General features: G+C 35.0%; 1 protein-coding gene across 2 annotated transcripts in view; it reads right to left on the bottom strand.

Moving 5' to 3' along the window:
• The window catches only part of NXPE4 (neurexophilin and PC-esterase domain family member 4), a 453,299-nt gene that overhangs the window by 78,728 nt on the left and 359,107 nt on the right, over positions 1-15,464 (bottom strand). For both annotated transcript variants that reach the window (XM_072729755.1, XM_025999198.2), the window contains 3 exons: positions 9,799-10,049; positions 9,143-9,296; positions 1,613-1,664 (listed from right to left, as the gene is read on the bottom strand). The gene's annotated coding sequence lies outside the window, so the exon portion shown is untranslated. The remainder of the gene's footprint in view (positions 1-1,612; positions 1,665-9,142; positions 9,297-9,798; positions 10,050-15,464) is intronic.

The following is a 15,464-nucleotide window of genomic DNA, read 5'->3' as shown; positions in this document are numbered from 1 at the left end:
TGATTTAGGACTGCTGGCCTCCATAACTGTGAGAGAATAAAGTAGTTTTAAGCCACCAAAATTGTGGTAATTTGTTATGGCAGCTCAAGGAAACTAGTAGTAAGCAAATATATAAAAGAATTAAGAACATAATTAACTTGACCTAATTGACATTTAAAAAATATTTCACCCAACAGCAGAATATACATTTCTTTTCAATGAATATGAAATATTAACAAAGACAAAATATATTTTGAGTCATAAGACAAACTTTAAATTTTAAAATAATTGAAATCATACAAGGTAAGTTCTTTGACCATAATGAAATTAATCTGGAAATACATAACAGAATAACTGGTAAATCTCCAAGCACTTGGAAATTAAATATCATACCTCTATAGATCAAAGCAACAGTCTCAAGATATAGTAGAAAATACTTTGAACTGAACAAAAATGGCAATATAACTTAATCCTTGTTGTATACAGGTAAAGCAGTGCTAGAGTAAAATTTATAACATTAAATGGTTATTCTAGAAAAGAAAAAAGGTATTACTTCAAACCTAAAATTCCATCTTAAAAATCTAGAGAAGGCAAGAAGGAAATAAATAGTACAGTAGAAATTATTAAAGTAGGAAAGAGAAACACAGTAGAGAAAAATCAAGAGAACTAACACTGGTTCTTTAAAATGATCAATAAAATTGACAAAATGTGAGCCTAACTTAAAAGGAAATAAAAGACATAAATAACAGATATCAGGAATGAAAGAAGAGATATTACTGAAGAAATCAGGGACTTTAAATACATTAGGAAAGAAGTTTGAGAAGATGACAGAATAGGAGGGTTCTGAGCTAACTTCACCACGTGGACACATCAAGGTAACAGCCACATTAGTGCAACTCTGAAAATGAACCAAAAGACTGACAGAACAAATTTTCTACAGGTAACTGTAGAGAGAAGGCCGCATCAAAAAGGAACAGAGGCGTGGAGACCAAACCCTGTTTGGAGTCTGCTGGACTCACCACAAATGGGAGGGATACCACAAACATGGAAGAGAGGGTCAAACCCTACACCAGGTACCCCAGACATGGGACACCTACACAGGAAAGAGGAGTCCCCATAACATTTTCACTTCAAAAGCCAGTGGGGGGTGGGAGGAAGCCAGTGGGGTTTAGTTTTGTGAGTTTTTACCATCTGCAGGGCTTAACTCTGCATACCTTAAAATTCAGCAGGCTTAAGTCTGGGAGAGCCAGAGGGTGATAGGAAATGGAGTCCTTACCCTTAAAGAACCAAGATAATAACCTGGCTAAGATACAGCATAGAAATAGCAGTTTGAAAAGCACCTGGGGGCATACAAGGAGATTTATTTACTAATATCAGCACAGGCTCTGGGGTGGGGGTTACAGAGATCTTTAGGAGATTTCTCCAAGAACAAAAGTGCTGGTCAGGGTTATTTCTCTCCTACTCCTACCCCTCAAGTTTATGTTGCAAGACACTTGCAGAAATCAGAGCAAATACTTTCCATTTATCTTACAAGCACTGTGGACCCCACTTTCATGTTGTCTTGAAGACCCACTCCAACCAACCTGCCCCCCTCTGCAGACATCCTTTCAAAGTAGTTCCTGCCCCTACATACCTTGCAAAGGATTCCAAGCAGGGACCAGCACCACTCCAAAGTGACTCCTGACCTGGGGAGAGAGGAAGATAACCACACACATCAATGTATACATAGGCCCAGCAGCTGAACCTTATAGCTGGCAGCACACAGAGAGTGCCCTTCCAATCAGTACAACTGCAACCATGCCAGATGGACTAGGAGCAGGCATCTGGTCTGACTGCTGGCCCTCCTCACCAATGAAAGCCTCACAGGAGACAATGTAGGGAGAACAGCCTGTAGGTTGGGGTGACTGCAGCCCCAGCAGATGGATTTAGGGTAGGCATTAGTTTGACTGCCAGTCCCACCCACCAAAGATAGCTTCAAAATGAGCAGAACAGGGAAAGTGCCCTGCAGTTTAGTGTGACTGCAGCTTTAGAAAGTAGGCTGAGAGAAGGATCTTCTCAGACTGCTGACACCACTCAACTACAAGCCTGTGGAAGTCTCAGACGGGACTCTTAATAGCACAGGGACCAAACACTGCCCAGTGCACCCAAAAAAGGTAAGGGGACCACTGATGCTAATTGGACTGAAGACAAACACAGCTCAGCCACAACAACACTGGGTGCATGCAGCCCACATAGAAGGTACTCTTTCAAGTGCCTGGTTCTGGTGAAGAGAGGGCTTTGTGCTGTGAGGCACCACAGAACTTCATTAAAAAAAAAATATATATATATATATATAGTTAAATTATGCAATTTTATTGTTAATTTTATTCATGCAATAAAGTCTGGTCAATACATCCATTGACTGAAATAATTCTGCTCTCAGCATAGTAAGCAAAAGCATTCTTAGAAACATTTTTATTTCATGTATATTTAAATACCTCTCTACCTATGCTTCTCTCTTACAGACATCTTTAAACACTTTTCCATATACATTAAAGATTGTGTAAAATTTCCATTAAGTGATATAATACTGTTCTCAACATAGTATGGAAGTATCATCTTTATTATAAGTGTTATTAAACATTTCTGTACATGCACTGCAGAATAGTCACTTTTAGTCATTGATAGGACATTCTCAACATAGCAAACAAGTATCAGCAGGACGTCTTTTTCATAAGGCCATGACTTTCAAGAGCAGGAGACATAGCTAACTTTCCTAATACACAGAAACAAACAGAGTTAGACAAAATGAGAAAACAGAGAAATATGCCTCACATGAAAGAAAAGGGTAAAACCATAGCAAAAGGACTAAGTAAAACAGGTAAGCAATAGGCCTGATAAAGAATTCAAAGAGCACTGGATGCTATATGCAACTGATGAATCACTAAATTCTGCCCCTAAAACTAATTATACACTATATGTTAATGAATTAAATTTAAATTTAAAAATAATCCAAATATTTAAAAATATTCATTTGATTTAAGAGTGGAGGATCTCAGTGAGACCTTCAACAGAGAGACAGAAAATATAAAAAAGAAGTTGAAGAACTCAATAACTGAAATTTAAAATTCCCTCTAATGTATTAGAGGGAATTAAAAGCAGATTAGAGGAGGCCTAAGAAATAGATCATCAATCTGGAAGACAGAGTAATAAAAAGCAACCAATCTGAACAGGAGGAGGAGGAGGAGGAAGACGACGACGACGACGAGGAAGAGGACGACGACGGGCTAAGGGAATACAGCACATCATCAAATATAATAACATCCTCATTATAGGAATATCAGGAAGCAAAGTGAGAAGGCACATAATCTATTTAGGGAAATAGCTGAAAACTTCCCTAATCTGGGGAAGGAAACAGACATCCAGATCCAGGAAGTACAGACAGCCCCAAAGAAAAGTAACCCAAGGAGGCACACCAAAATAAAAAAAATAGTTCAAATGGCAAGAAGTAGTAATAAAGAGAGAATTTTAAAAGTAACAAGGTACAACAGCTACATATAAGGGAAATCTATAAGGTTATTAGCTGAATTTTAAACAGAAACTTTGTAGGCCAGAAGAAAGTGACACAATATATTTTAAAATATTAAAAAGAAAAAATATCTACAACGAAGAATACTGTACTCAGCAGGATCATTGTTCAGAATAGGAGAAATAAAGAATTTCAAGACAAAGTTAAAGGACTTATCATGACTAAACCAATCTTACAAGAAACATTAAAGGGAATTCTTTGAGTGGAAAGAAAAGATCCTAATCAGGACTAATAAAATTATGAAAAAAATTCACAGGTAAATGCAAACATAATAAAAGTAGTAGATTAATCACTTATAAAACCAGTATGGAGGTAAAAGCACAAAGCAATAAAAACAATTATATTTGTAAATATCAGTCAAGAGATTCATAAAAGACTGTATATGATATCATATACATAAAACATGGAGGCCAAGAGAAGAAAAGTTTAATGCTTTATAATGAGTTCAAACTTATGATACCATCTACTTAATATATTGACTGATGATGACTTATTGACATAAGATCTTTTATATATGAACCTAAAGTTAACCACAAATCAAAATCCTGTAATAGACACCAAAAAAATATAGGAAAAGGAATCCAAGCATAACATTAAGGAAAGCTATCAAACCACAAGGGAATAGGTCTATATAACTATCAATCACTTTAAATATAAATGGCCTAAATGCTCCAATCCAAAGACAGAGTGTGACTTAATGGATAACAAAGCAAGACCCTTATATGCTGCATAGGAAAGACACACTCTGACCTAAAGTCCTGCATACTAAAAGTGAAGGGATAGAAAGATATGCAAATTGAAGGGAAAAGAAAGCTGGGGTAGCAATATTTATATCAGACAAAAGGTCTTTAAAACAAAGACCATAATAAGAAGCAAAGGATACTAAATAATGATAAAGAGAACAAGCAAACAAGAAGATATAATTCAGTCAAGAAATGAGAAGACGTAAACAGACATTTTAAAACAGACATACAAATGGCCAACAGACACATGAAAAAATGATTCACATCCACTTGGCATCACATAAATACAAATCAAAACCACTTTATACCAGTGAGCATGGCTAAAATTAACAAGACAGGAAACAACAAATGTTGGCAAGAATGTGGAGAAAGGGGAATCCTCTTACACTGTTGGTGGGAATGCAAGCTGGTACAGCCATTCTGGAAAAACGGTATGGAGGTTCCTCAAGAAGTTAAAAATAGAGCTATCCTATGACCCAGGATTTACACTACTGGTTTTTATCCCAAAGATACAGATGTAGTGAAACAAAGGGGCACCTGCACCCCAATGTTCATAGCAGTAGTGTACACAATAGCCAAACTGTGGAAGGAGCCTTGGTGTCCATCAAAAGGTGAATGGATAAACAAAATGTGGTCACTATATACAATGGAATATTACTCAGCTATCAGAAAGGATGACTACCTACCATTTACATTGATGTGGGTGGAACTGGAAGGTATTAAGCTAAGTGAAAAAAGTTGATCAGAGAAAGGCAATTATCATATGGTTTCACTCATAGAATATAAGAAATAGTGCAGAGGACAATAAGGGAAGAGAGGGAAAACTGAATGGGATAAAATTAGAGAGGGAGACAAACCATGAGAGACTCTTAATTCTGGGAAACTGAGTGTTGCTAAAGGAGAAGTGGGCGGGAAGATGGGGTAACTGGGTGATGGTCATTAAGGAGGGCATGTGATGGGATGAGCACTGAGTGTAATATGCAACTGATAAATTATTGAAAATACATCTGAAACTAATAATGTACTATATGTTAGCTAATTGAATTTACATTTTTAAAAAGGAAAAAAGGATATACAACACTTGTAAATATTTGTGTACCAACATGGGTACACTAAAATGTATAAAATACTATTAAGAGACATAAAGGAAATAATGGACAATAATATAATAACAGAAAGGAACTTTAATAGCCCATTTACATCAATAGATAGATTATCCAGAAAAAAAAAATCAGTAAGAAAACACTGGTGTTGAATGACACATTGGACCAGATAAACCTAACATATATTCAGAACATTTCATCCAAAAACAGCAGACTAGACATTTTTTCAAGAGCACATGAACATTTACCAGACTAGATCACATGTTAAACCACAAAAACAAATCTCAAATTCAAAAAGATTAAAATCATACCGCACATCTTTTCTGACCATATGAAACTAGAAATCATAAAAAAAATCTGAAAAGAACACAAATACATGGAGACTAAATATCAAAATACTAAACAATAAATAGGTTAGCCAAGAAATCAAAGAGGAAATTTAAAAAATACATGGAGATAAATGAAAACACAACGGTCAAAAATCTTTAGAATGCACAAAAATTCTTTGTGAGAAGTTTATGGCAGTACAGGCCTACCTCAAGTAATGAAAAATCTCAAACAACCTAAGCTTACACTTAAAGGTGTTAGAAAAAGCAGAAATCCCAAAGTTAGTAGAAGGAAGGAATAATAAAGATTAGAGCAGAAATAAATGAAATAGAAACTAAAGATACAATAGAACAGATCAATAAAAGCAATGAACTGGTTCTTTAAAAAGATATACCAAACTGATAAACCTTAGCCAGGCTCATCAAGAAAAAAAGAGAAAATTCAAATTCAGAAATGAAGAAGAAATAACCAACACCACAGATATACAAAGGATTATAGGAATATACAATGAAAAATTATATGCCAACAAATTGGACTACCTAGAAGAAATGGATACATACCTAGAACATATAAGCTTTCAAAACCATATCAGGAAGAAAAGGAAATTTGAACAGATCCATTACTATCCATGAATTTCAACCAGTAATCAAAGAACTCCCCAAAAACAAAAGTCCAGGACCAAACAGTTTTGCAGGTGAATTTTACCAAACATTTAAAGAAGAGTTAACACCCATTATTCTCATACTATTCCAAAACAGAAGAGGAAGGAAAGCTTCTACATTTATTCTATGAGGTCAGCTTTACTCTGACACAAAAATCAGATAAAAGGATAAAAACTAAAAGGGGGAAAAAAAACTACAGGCAAATATCTCTGATGAACATCAATGCAAAAATCCCCAACAAAATATTAATAAACTAAATCCAATACATTAAAAAATCATTTACCACAATCTAGTGGACTATCTCCTATATGCAGAAAAAGCATTTGACAAAGAACAGCATACATTCATGATAAAAATACTCAACAAAGTAGGTTCAGCGGTAACCTACCTCAACATAATACAGGCTGTATATGAAAAACCTATAGCTAATATCATACTTAATGGTGAAAAAGTGGAAACTTTTTCCTCTAAGGTCAGAAACAAGATGTTCACTCTCACAACTTTTATTCAACATAGTACTAAAGTCCTAACACAGCAATCATAAAAAAATAAAATAAATAAAAGGTATCCAGACTGGCAAGGCAGAAGTAAAACATTCACTATTTGCAGATGACATGGTTCTCTATATAGGGAACCCTAAAGACTCCACCTAAGAAACTACTAGAACTGATAAATGAATTCAGTAAAGTCACAAGATACAAAATTAATATGCAGAAATCTGTTGCATTTCTACCAAATGAATTGGCAGAAAATGAAGTGGCAGAAAGAGAAATTAATCATTCCATTTGCTATTGCACAAAAAAAATAAAATACCTAGGAATACACTTAACCAAGAAGGTGAAAGACCTGTACTCTGGAAACTAGAAAACACTGAAAGATATTTGAAGATGACACTAATGTAAAGATACTCTGTGTTCATGGATTGGAAGAACCAGTATTGTTAAAATGATCCTACTGTCCAAAACAACGTATGGATTTTATGCAATCCTTATTAAAATACCAACATTTTTCACAAAACTAAAATAAATCCTAAAATTTGTTTGTGACCACAGGAGACCCTGAATAGCCAAAGCAGTCATGAGAAAGAACAAAGTTGGAGGTATCACAATCCCAGATTTCAAAATATACTACAAAGTTCTACTAATCAAAACAGTAGAGGATTAACAAAAAAACAGACACATAAATTGATGAATAAGGATAGAGCCCAGAAATAAACCCATGCATATTCAAACAATGACAAAAAACCCCACAAAAGTATACAATTAGGAAAAGGCAGTCTCTTCAAGAAATGATACTGGGAAAACTGAATAGCTACATGCAAAATAATGAAACTGGAGTGAGCACTTTCTTACGCCATACACAACAATAAGTTCAAAGTGGATGAAGACCTAAATGTGAGACAGGAAACCATTAAAATCCTAGAAAAGAACACAGGTAGTAACCTCTTTGACATTAGCTATAGCAACTTTTTACTACATATGTCTCCTGAAGCAAGAGGGACAAGAGCGAAAATAAACTATTGGGACTTCATCAAGATAAAGAAGCTTCTGCACTGTGAAGGAAACCATCACGAAACTAAAAAGCAACCTATGCAATAGGAGAAGATATTTGCCAGTGACATATCTGATAGAGGGTTAGTACCCAAAATCTATAAAGAACTTATAAAATTCAATACCCAAAAAAACAAATAATCCAGTTTAGAAATGGGCAAAAGACATGAATAGACATTTTTCCATAGAAGACATACAGATAGCAAACAGAACACATGAAAAGCTGTTCAACACCACTCATCATCAGGGAAATACAAATCAAAACTACAGTAAGATATCCCCTTCACACCAGTCAGTATGGCCAAAATAATTCAGGAAACAACAGATGTTGGAAAGGTCGTGGAAAAGGGGTACCCTTTTATAATGTTAGTAGGAATGCAAACCAGCATAGCCACTCTGGAAAGCAGTATAGAGTTTCCTCTAAACTTCTTCTATTCCTTCTATTAAAAATAGAAATAGATCCAGTAATTGCACTACTAGATATTTACCCAAAGGATAAAAAAAATACTAATTTGAAGGGATACATGCACCCTGATGTTTATAGCAGCATTATCAAAAAAATAGCCAAATTACAGAATGAGCTCAAATGTCTATTGCCTGATGAATGAAGATGATGTGGTGTATATATAAAATGGAATATTACTCAGCCATCAAAAAGAATGAAATCTCACCATTTGAAATAGTGTGGATAGAGCTAGAGAGTATTATGCTAAACAAAATAAGTCAGAAAGACAAATACGGTATTATTTCACTCAATGTAGAATTTAAGAAACAAAACAAATGAACATGAGTGGGGGCAAGAGAGGCAAACCAAAAAACGGACTCTTATCTGTAGTGAACAAACTGATTAATACCAGAGGGGAGATGGGTGGGGAGGATGGGTGATGGGCATTAAGAAGGGCATTTGTGATGAGCACTGGGTGTTGTGTATAAAGTGATGAATCGCTAAATTCTACACCAGAAACCTATGCTACACTGCATGTTAACTAACTGGAATTTAAATTAAAACTTAGAGAACAACAACAACAAAAAGTTAAAGTAGCATATCACCACTAAACCAGCCTTAAATGAAATATTAGAACTTTTTTAAATGGAAAAGAGGCCATAAGAAAGAAATTATAAAAGGAAAGCAATTCACTGGAGAAATAAACATTAAGGTAGTAGATTAATTATTTATAAAGCCAGTATGAAGATAAAAAAATTGGGATGCCTGGGTGGTTCAGCGGTTGAGCGTCTGCCTTTGACTCAGGGCATGATCCTGGAGTCCTGGGATTGAGTCCCACATCGGGCACCTGCGGAGAGTCTGCTTCTCCCTTTGCCTGTGTCTCTGCCTCTTTCTCTGTCTCTCATGAATAAATAAAAATCTAAGAAAAAAAGATTAAAAAACAAAGATGGTAAAATCAATTAGATCTAAGAAATCATTCAAAGAGATTCAAAGTAAAAAGATGTAAAATATGCCAACATGTGCATAAAACATGGAGGAAAGAGTAAAACTAAAGATTTTTTTAATGTGTTCAAACAGAAGTGACCATTAACTTAATATAAACTGCTATATTCTTTGCATGTTATATATGAACTTGATGGTAACTACAAACCAAAACCTAGGATGTGCAAAAAGTAAAGAGAAAGAAGTCAAGCATAACACGAAAGAAAGTCATCAATTACTAGGGAAGGGAATAAGAGAAAGAAAAGAGAAGAATTATAAAAATAAATGGAAAACAATGAACAATATGACAATAAGTACATACCTATCAAAAATTACTTTAATTGTAAATGGACTAAATGCTTTAATCAAAAGATTTAGGGTGATGAGATGGTTAAAAATCTTCAGACCCAGCTATATGCAGCCTGCAAGAAGAGACTTACCTTCAGACGCCAGCTCTGAGATCATCACCAAGGACTTCCACAAGAAGGAAGTTGTGGAGGTGGCAGAGAATGGAAGCTGCTAATGAGGAAAATGGGGAGCAGGAGGGCAAAAATGAGATAGATGAAGAGAGGAGGGAGTAAGGAAGAGGATGGAGATGAAGATGAGGAGTCTGTGGCAGCTAGGGGAAAATGGGCAGCTGAAGATGATGAGGATGATGCTGATACCAAGCAACAGAAGACTGAGGGGATGACTAGAGAGAGAGAGAGAGAAAAAAAGGAAAAGTTAAACTTAACAACAACAAAAGGCCACCCTAAGCTATTCACTTTTCATTTCCCATCTCAGAATCTACACATGGTCACTTCCCAGCAGAGTCTTGCCCTGTTGCCCCACATGGGCAGTGCCAGCCACAGATGACACCCTCTCTCCATCACTCAACCAACACCACCACGTGAATTTGCAACAGAAGAGGAAAAACAGAACCCAAATTTCCAAGGCCCTGCTTTTTTTCTTCAAAATACTTTAAGAAGGAAAGTGTGTCTTTTTTATTTACATTTTATATTTTTGTACATATTGTTAGGGGTCAGCCATTTTTAATGATCTCAGAAAACCAAACCAGCCACCAGAACATTCTCTGTCCTACTTGTGGTGTGACCATGTTCATTATAACCTCAAAGAAGAGAAAAAACTTTATTAAAAAAGGCAAAAACCACAACAAAAATCTTACTTCGAGCATTCCAGTAACTTTGTGTATGCAGTGAGCTCTACTAAAAGTAGTTGGTTTGTATGAGATGGTAAAAAAAGGCCAAAGATTTAAAAAAATTCTTTTTTTTCCTTGATTGTCTATGAAGTTACTATTTATTTATTTATTTTGGTCTGTTTGATGTATATGTGAAACAATTTTTTCTAATAGTAAACAGGAATTTATTTTGCTAAGTTGTTCTAACAACATGGAGTAGCAATATTAAGGGAACATAGATTTTAGCAATAGTAACAAGACACAAAAAGGGGTATTATATAATGCTAAGAGGATCAATCAGCAAGAGGATAAAAACAATTCTAAGTATCTATGCACTCCACTCTGGGGCACCTAAATACATAAAGCAAATATTAACAGACATCAAGGAAGAAATTGACAGTAATACAATATTAGTAGGGGAATTTACACATATCAATGGATAGATCATCCATACAGAAAATCAATAAAGAAACTGCCTTTGAATATTAAATTAGACCAGATTGACTTAACAGACATATACAGAACATTCCATCCCCAAATAGCAAAATGCACCTTCTTTTGTGCACATGCAACATTCTCCAGGATTGATCATGTTAGGCCACGAAGGAAGTTTCAGTAAACTTAAGAAGACTGAAATGATATCTAGCATTTTTTCCAACCTCAATGGTATGAAGGTAGAAACCAAGCACAAGAAAAAAAATGGGCAAAACACAGGTAGGTGGAGGCTGAACAATAGGCTACTAAACAACTACTGGGGGGCACCTGGGTGGCTCAGTGGTGGAGCGTCTGCATTCGGCTCCGTTGGTGATCCTGGAACCTGGGATCGAGTCCCGCGCATCCAGCTCCCTGCCAGGAGCCTGCTTCTCCCTCTGCCTGTGTCTCTGCCTCTCTCGGTCTGTGTCTTTCATGAAGAAATAAATAAATCTTAAAACAACAACAACAACAACAACAACCACTGGGTCAATGAAATCAAAGAGGAAATAAAATACATGAAGACACATGAAAATGAAAATATAATGCTTTGGTACAAAGCAAAAGCAGTTCTAAGGCACATTTACAGCAATATAGACCTACCTCAAGAAATAAGAAAAAATTCAAATAAACAATCTAACCTTACATCTAGATGAACTAGAAAAAGAACAAAGCCCACAGTTACTTGAAGGAAGGAAATAAAAAGATCAGAGTGGAATAAGATAGTGACAAAAAAAAATCAATAGAAAAGATGAATGAAACAAAAAGCTGGTTCTTTGAAAAGAGAAACAAGATCGATAAACTTTTTGTCAGAGTCACTGGGGAAAAAAAGATTGGACTCAAAATCAGAAATGAAAGAGAAATAACAACAGACACCACAGACATGCAAAGGATTAGAAGAAGCTACTTGAGAAACCATATGCCGAAACAGACAAAGTAGAAGAAATGGCTATATTCCTCAGAACATACAATCCTCCAAATGAGTCAGAAAGAAATATAAAAATCTGAAATCAATTACTAGCTATGAAATGGAATAATTAAAAATTCACATTGATTCCAAGACCAGATGAGTTCACAGATAAATTCTACCATTCAAAAAATAATTTACCCCCTATTCTTCTTAAAATATTCAAAAAAAAAAAGAAAGAAAGGAAAGCTTTTAAATACATTCTACAAGACTAGCATTTCCCTGATATCCAAACAAGACAAACACACTATAAAAAAAGAAAAACACAGGCCACTATTTCTGATGAAAAAAATGCAAAAATTCTCAACAAAATATTTGCAAAGTGCACTCCATAATAACTATGAGGAGCGCTCATGGCTACCAAGTGAGATTCATTCTGGGGATGCAAGTGTGGTTCAATATCCACAGATCAACCAACATGATACACCATATTAACAAAATGAAGGATAAAAATCATCTGATGATCTCAACAGATTCAGAAAAAGCATTTGACAAAATTCAACATCCATTCTTGATAAAAATTCTCAACAGTAAAAGGGGTTTATAGATAATATACCTCAATATAGTAATGCCCATATATGACAAACCCACAGCTAACATCCTCCTTAATGGTGAAAAACAGAACTTTTCCCCAAGATCAAGAAGAGTACAAGGATGTCAACTTTTGCCATTTTTACTCAGCATAGTAAGAGTCCTAGCCATCACCATTGGACAGGGAAAAGTGGTAACAGGTACCCAAATTGGAATAGCAGAACTAAAATGGCCATTATTTTCAGTGACATGATACTGTACATACAAAACCCTAAAGATTCCATCAAATAAACTATTGATAAATGAACTCAGTAAAGTTGTGGGCCATAAAATTAATATACAGATATGTGTTGCCTCTCTATGTACTATTAATAAAGTAGCAGGAACAAATGAAGAATCCCGTTTACAGGTGCATGAAAAAAAATACAATTATAGAAATAAACCTAACCAAGGAGATGAAGGACCTGTACTCTGAGAGCTATAAAACACTGATGGGAGAAATTAAAGAGGACACTAATGAAAAGATATTCCATGCTAAGGAATTGGAAAAATATCATTAAAATATCTATACTGCCCAAAGCAATCTACACTTTCAATGGAATCCCTATCAAAATATCAATAGCATTTTTCACAGGACTAGAAGAAATAATATTAAATTTGTGTGGATCCACAAGAGCCCTGAATAGCCAAAGCAATCTTGAGAAAGAAGAATAAAACTAGAGGTATCACAATGCCAGATTTCAAGATATGCCACACAGCTATAATAAAACACTATAGTATGGAGACAAAAATAGATACATAGATCAATGGAACAGAATTAGGAGACAGAAGTAAACCCACACTTTAATGGTCAATTAATCTACAAAAATGGAGGCAAGAATGTACATGAGGAGACAGTAATCTTCAATAAATGGTGCTGGGAAAGCTGCACAGCTACATGCTAAAGAAATGAAATTGGACCATTTTTTTACACCATACACAAAAATAAACTCGAAATGGATTAAAGACCTAAATGGAGACCTAAAAGCATAAAACTCTTAGAAGAGATCATAGGCAGTAATCTCTGACATCAGCTTTAGCAACATTTTCCTGGCTATGTCTCCTCAGGCAAGGGCAAGAAAAGCAAAAATAAACACTTTTGCACAGCAAAGGAAACCATCAACAAAATGAAAAGGCAAGCTACTGAACAGAGAGGTTATTTGTAAATGACATATCCAATAAGGAGTTAATATCCAAAATATATAAAATTATACAACTCTACAACTCCCTCAACCAATCCAAATAAAAAATGGATAGACAATCTGAATAGACATTTTCCCAAAAAAGACATATGGATGGCCAGCAGTCACATGAAAAGATGCTCAACATCATTTATCGTCAGGCAAATACAAAGCAAAACCACAATGAAATATCACCTCACACTTGTCAAAATGGCTAGTATCAAAGAGACAGAGAACTGGTGGTTGCCAGAGGAAGGTGGGTGAGGAATGGACAAAATAGGTGAAAGATATTAAGAGGTACAAAAAGTACAGCATGAGGAAAACAGTTATTAGTATTTTATTAATGTTGTATGGTGACGTATGGTAATCAGACTTATTTTGGTGAGCATTTTGTAATGTATAGAATTATTGAATCACTATACTGCATGTATGAAATAATATTGTTCAACTACAGTTTAATAAAAATCACTTATGAAATACGAAGGGAAATTTGTACACTAAAAATTATTGTGTATTTGGGTAAAGTGACAGTTTGTGTGGGTTTTTTTTTTTTTTTGGTTTGATTTTTTTTCAAGATTTTATTTATTTAGTCATGAGAAACAGAGAGAGAGAGAGAGAGAGGTAGAGACACAGGCAGAGGGAGAAGCAGGCTCCATGCAGGGAGCCCAACATGGGACTCCATCCCAGGTCTCCAGGATCACGCCCTGGGCCAAAGATGGCACTAAGCTGCTGAGCCTCCCAGGCTGCCCTGTGTGTATGTTTTTATAAAAAATTGAGTATTCATCTTTTATAACTCATTCTGAAGTGTTTGTGATTAAACAGTATGATTTTCTTTGAAATAATCCAGTAAGAGGAAGATGCACCAGAAGTCACTAGCAATATAGATGAAATAGGATTGGTCATAATATGCCAACAAAACAGACCAAGAAAAGGCTGAATTCCTCAAAACATACAATCCTCCAAACTGGAGTCAGAAAGAAATAGAAAAACCTGAAATCAATTACTAGTTATGAAATAGAATCAACAATTAAAAACTCACATTGATTCCAGGACCAGATGAGTTCACAGATAAATTCTCCCAAACATTTAAAAAAGAGCTAATACCCATTCTTTTCAAACTATTCAAAAAAAAAAAAAAAAAAACCCAAACAAAAAACACAGAAGAGAAAGGAAAGCTTTTAAATACATTCTACAAGACTAGCATTTCCCTGATACTCACACCAGGCAAACACACTACAAAAAAAGAAAACTACAGGCCAAAATCTCTAATGAACTAGATGCAAAAATTCTCAACAAAATATTACCACAGTGCATCCAACAATCACTGTAAAGGTCAATCAGAGCGATCAAGTGGAATTGATTCTGGGGATGCAGAAACAGGTTTCTGAAATTGAGGGTACATTGCAGGAGTAAGTAGTGTGTATACTTTTGCTTCTGTATGCTTTTAATATCCATAATAAAGAGTTAAGATATCTTTAAAATGACAATATATGGCTTAAATTACTAATACCACTAAATTGTACACTTAAAATAGTTGTAATGGTAAATTTTATGTTGTTGATATTTTAACACATTTTTTTAAATGGGCCAAAGGAAAAAAATTTAAAAGATGACCCAGTGAATTGCTATTTATAAAGCACATCTGGGATTAAATACATATATTCTATTATTTTGTTTCAACATGAATGTCCCATATGTAAAGAACCCTACTTTAACAATAAGAAATGGAGCTTTGTCTAA

Source organism: Vulpes vulpes, chromosome 12, assembly GCF_048418805.1.
Source record: "Vulpes vulpes isolate BD-2025 chromosome 12, VulVul3, whole genome shotgun sequence".
Taxonomy (NCBI): Eukaryota; Metazoa; Chordata; class Mammalia; order Carnivora; family Canidae; genus Vulpes; species Vulpes vulpes.
This window is presented reverse-complemented; position numbering and strand designations above follow the sequence as displayed.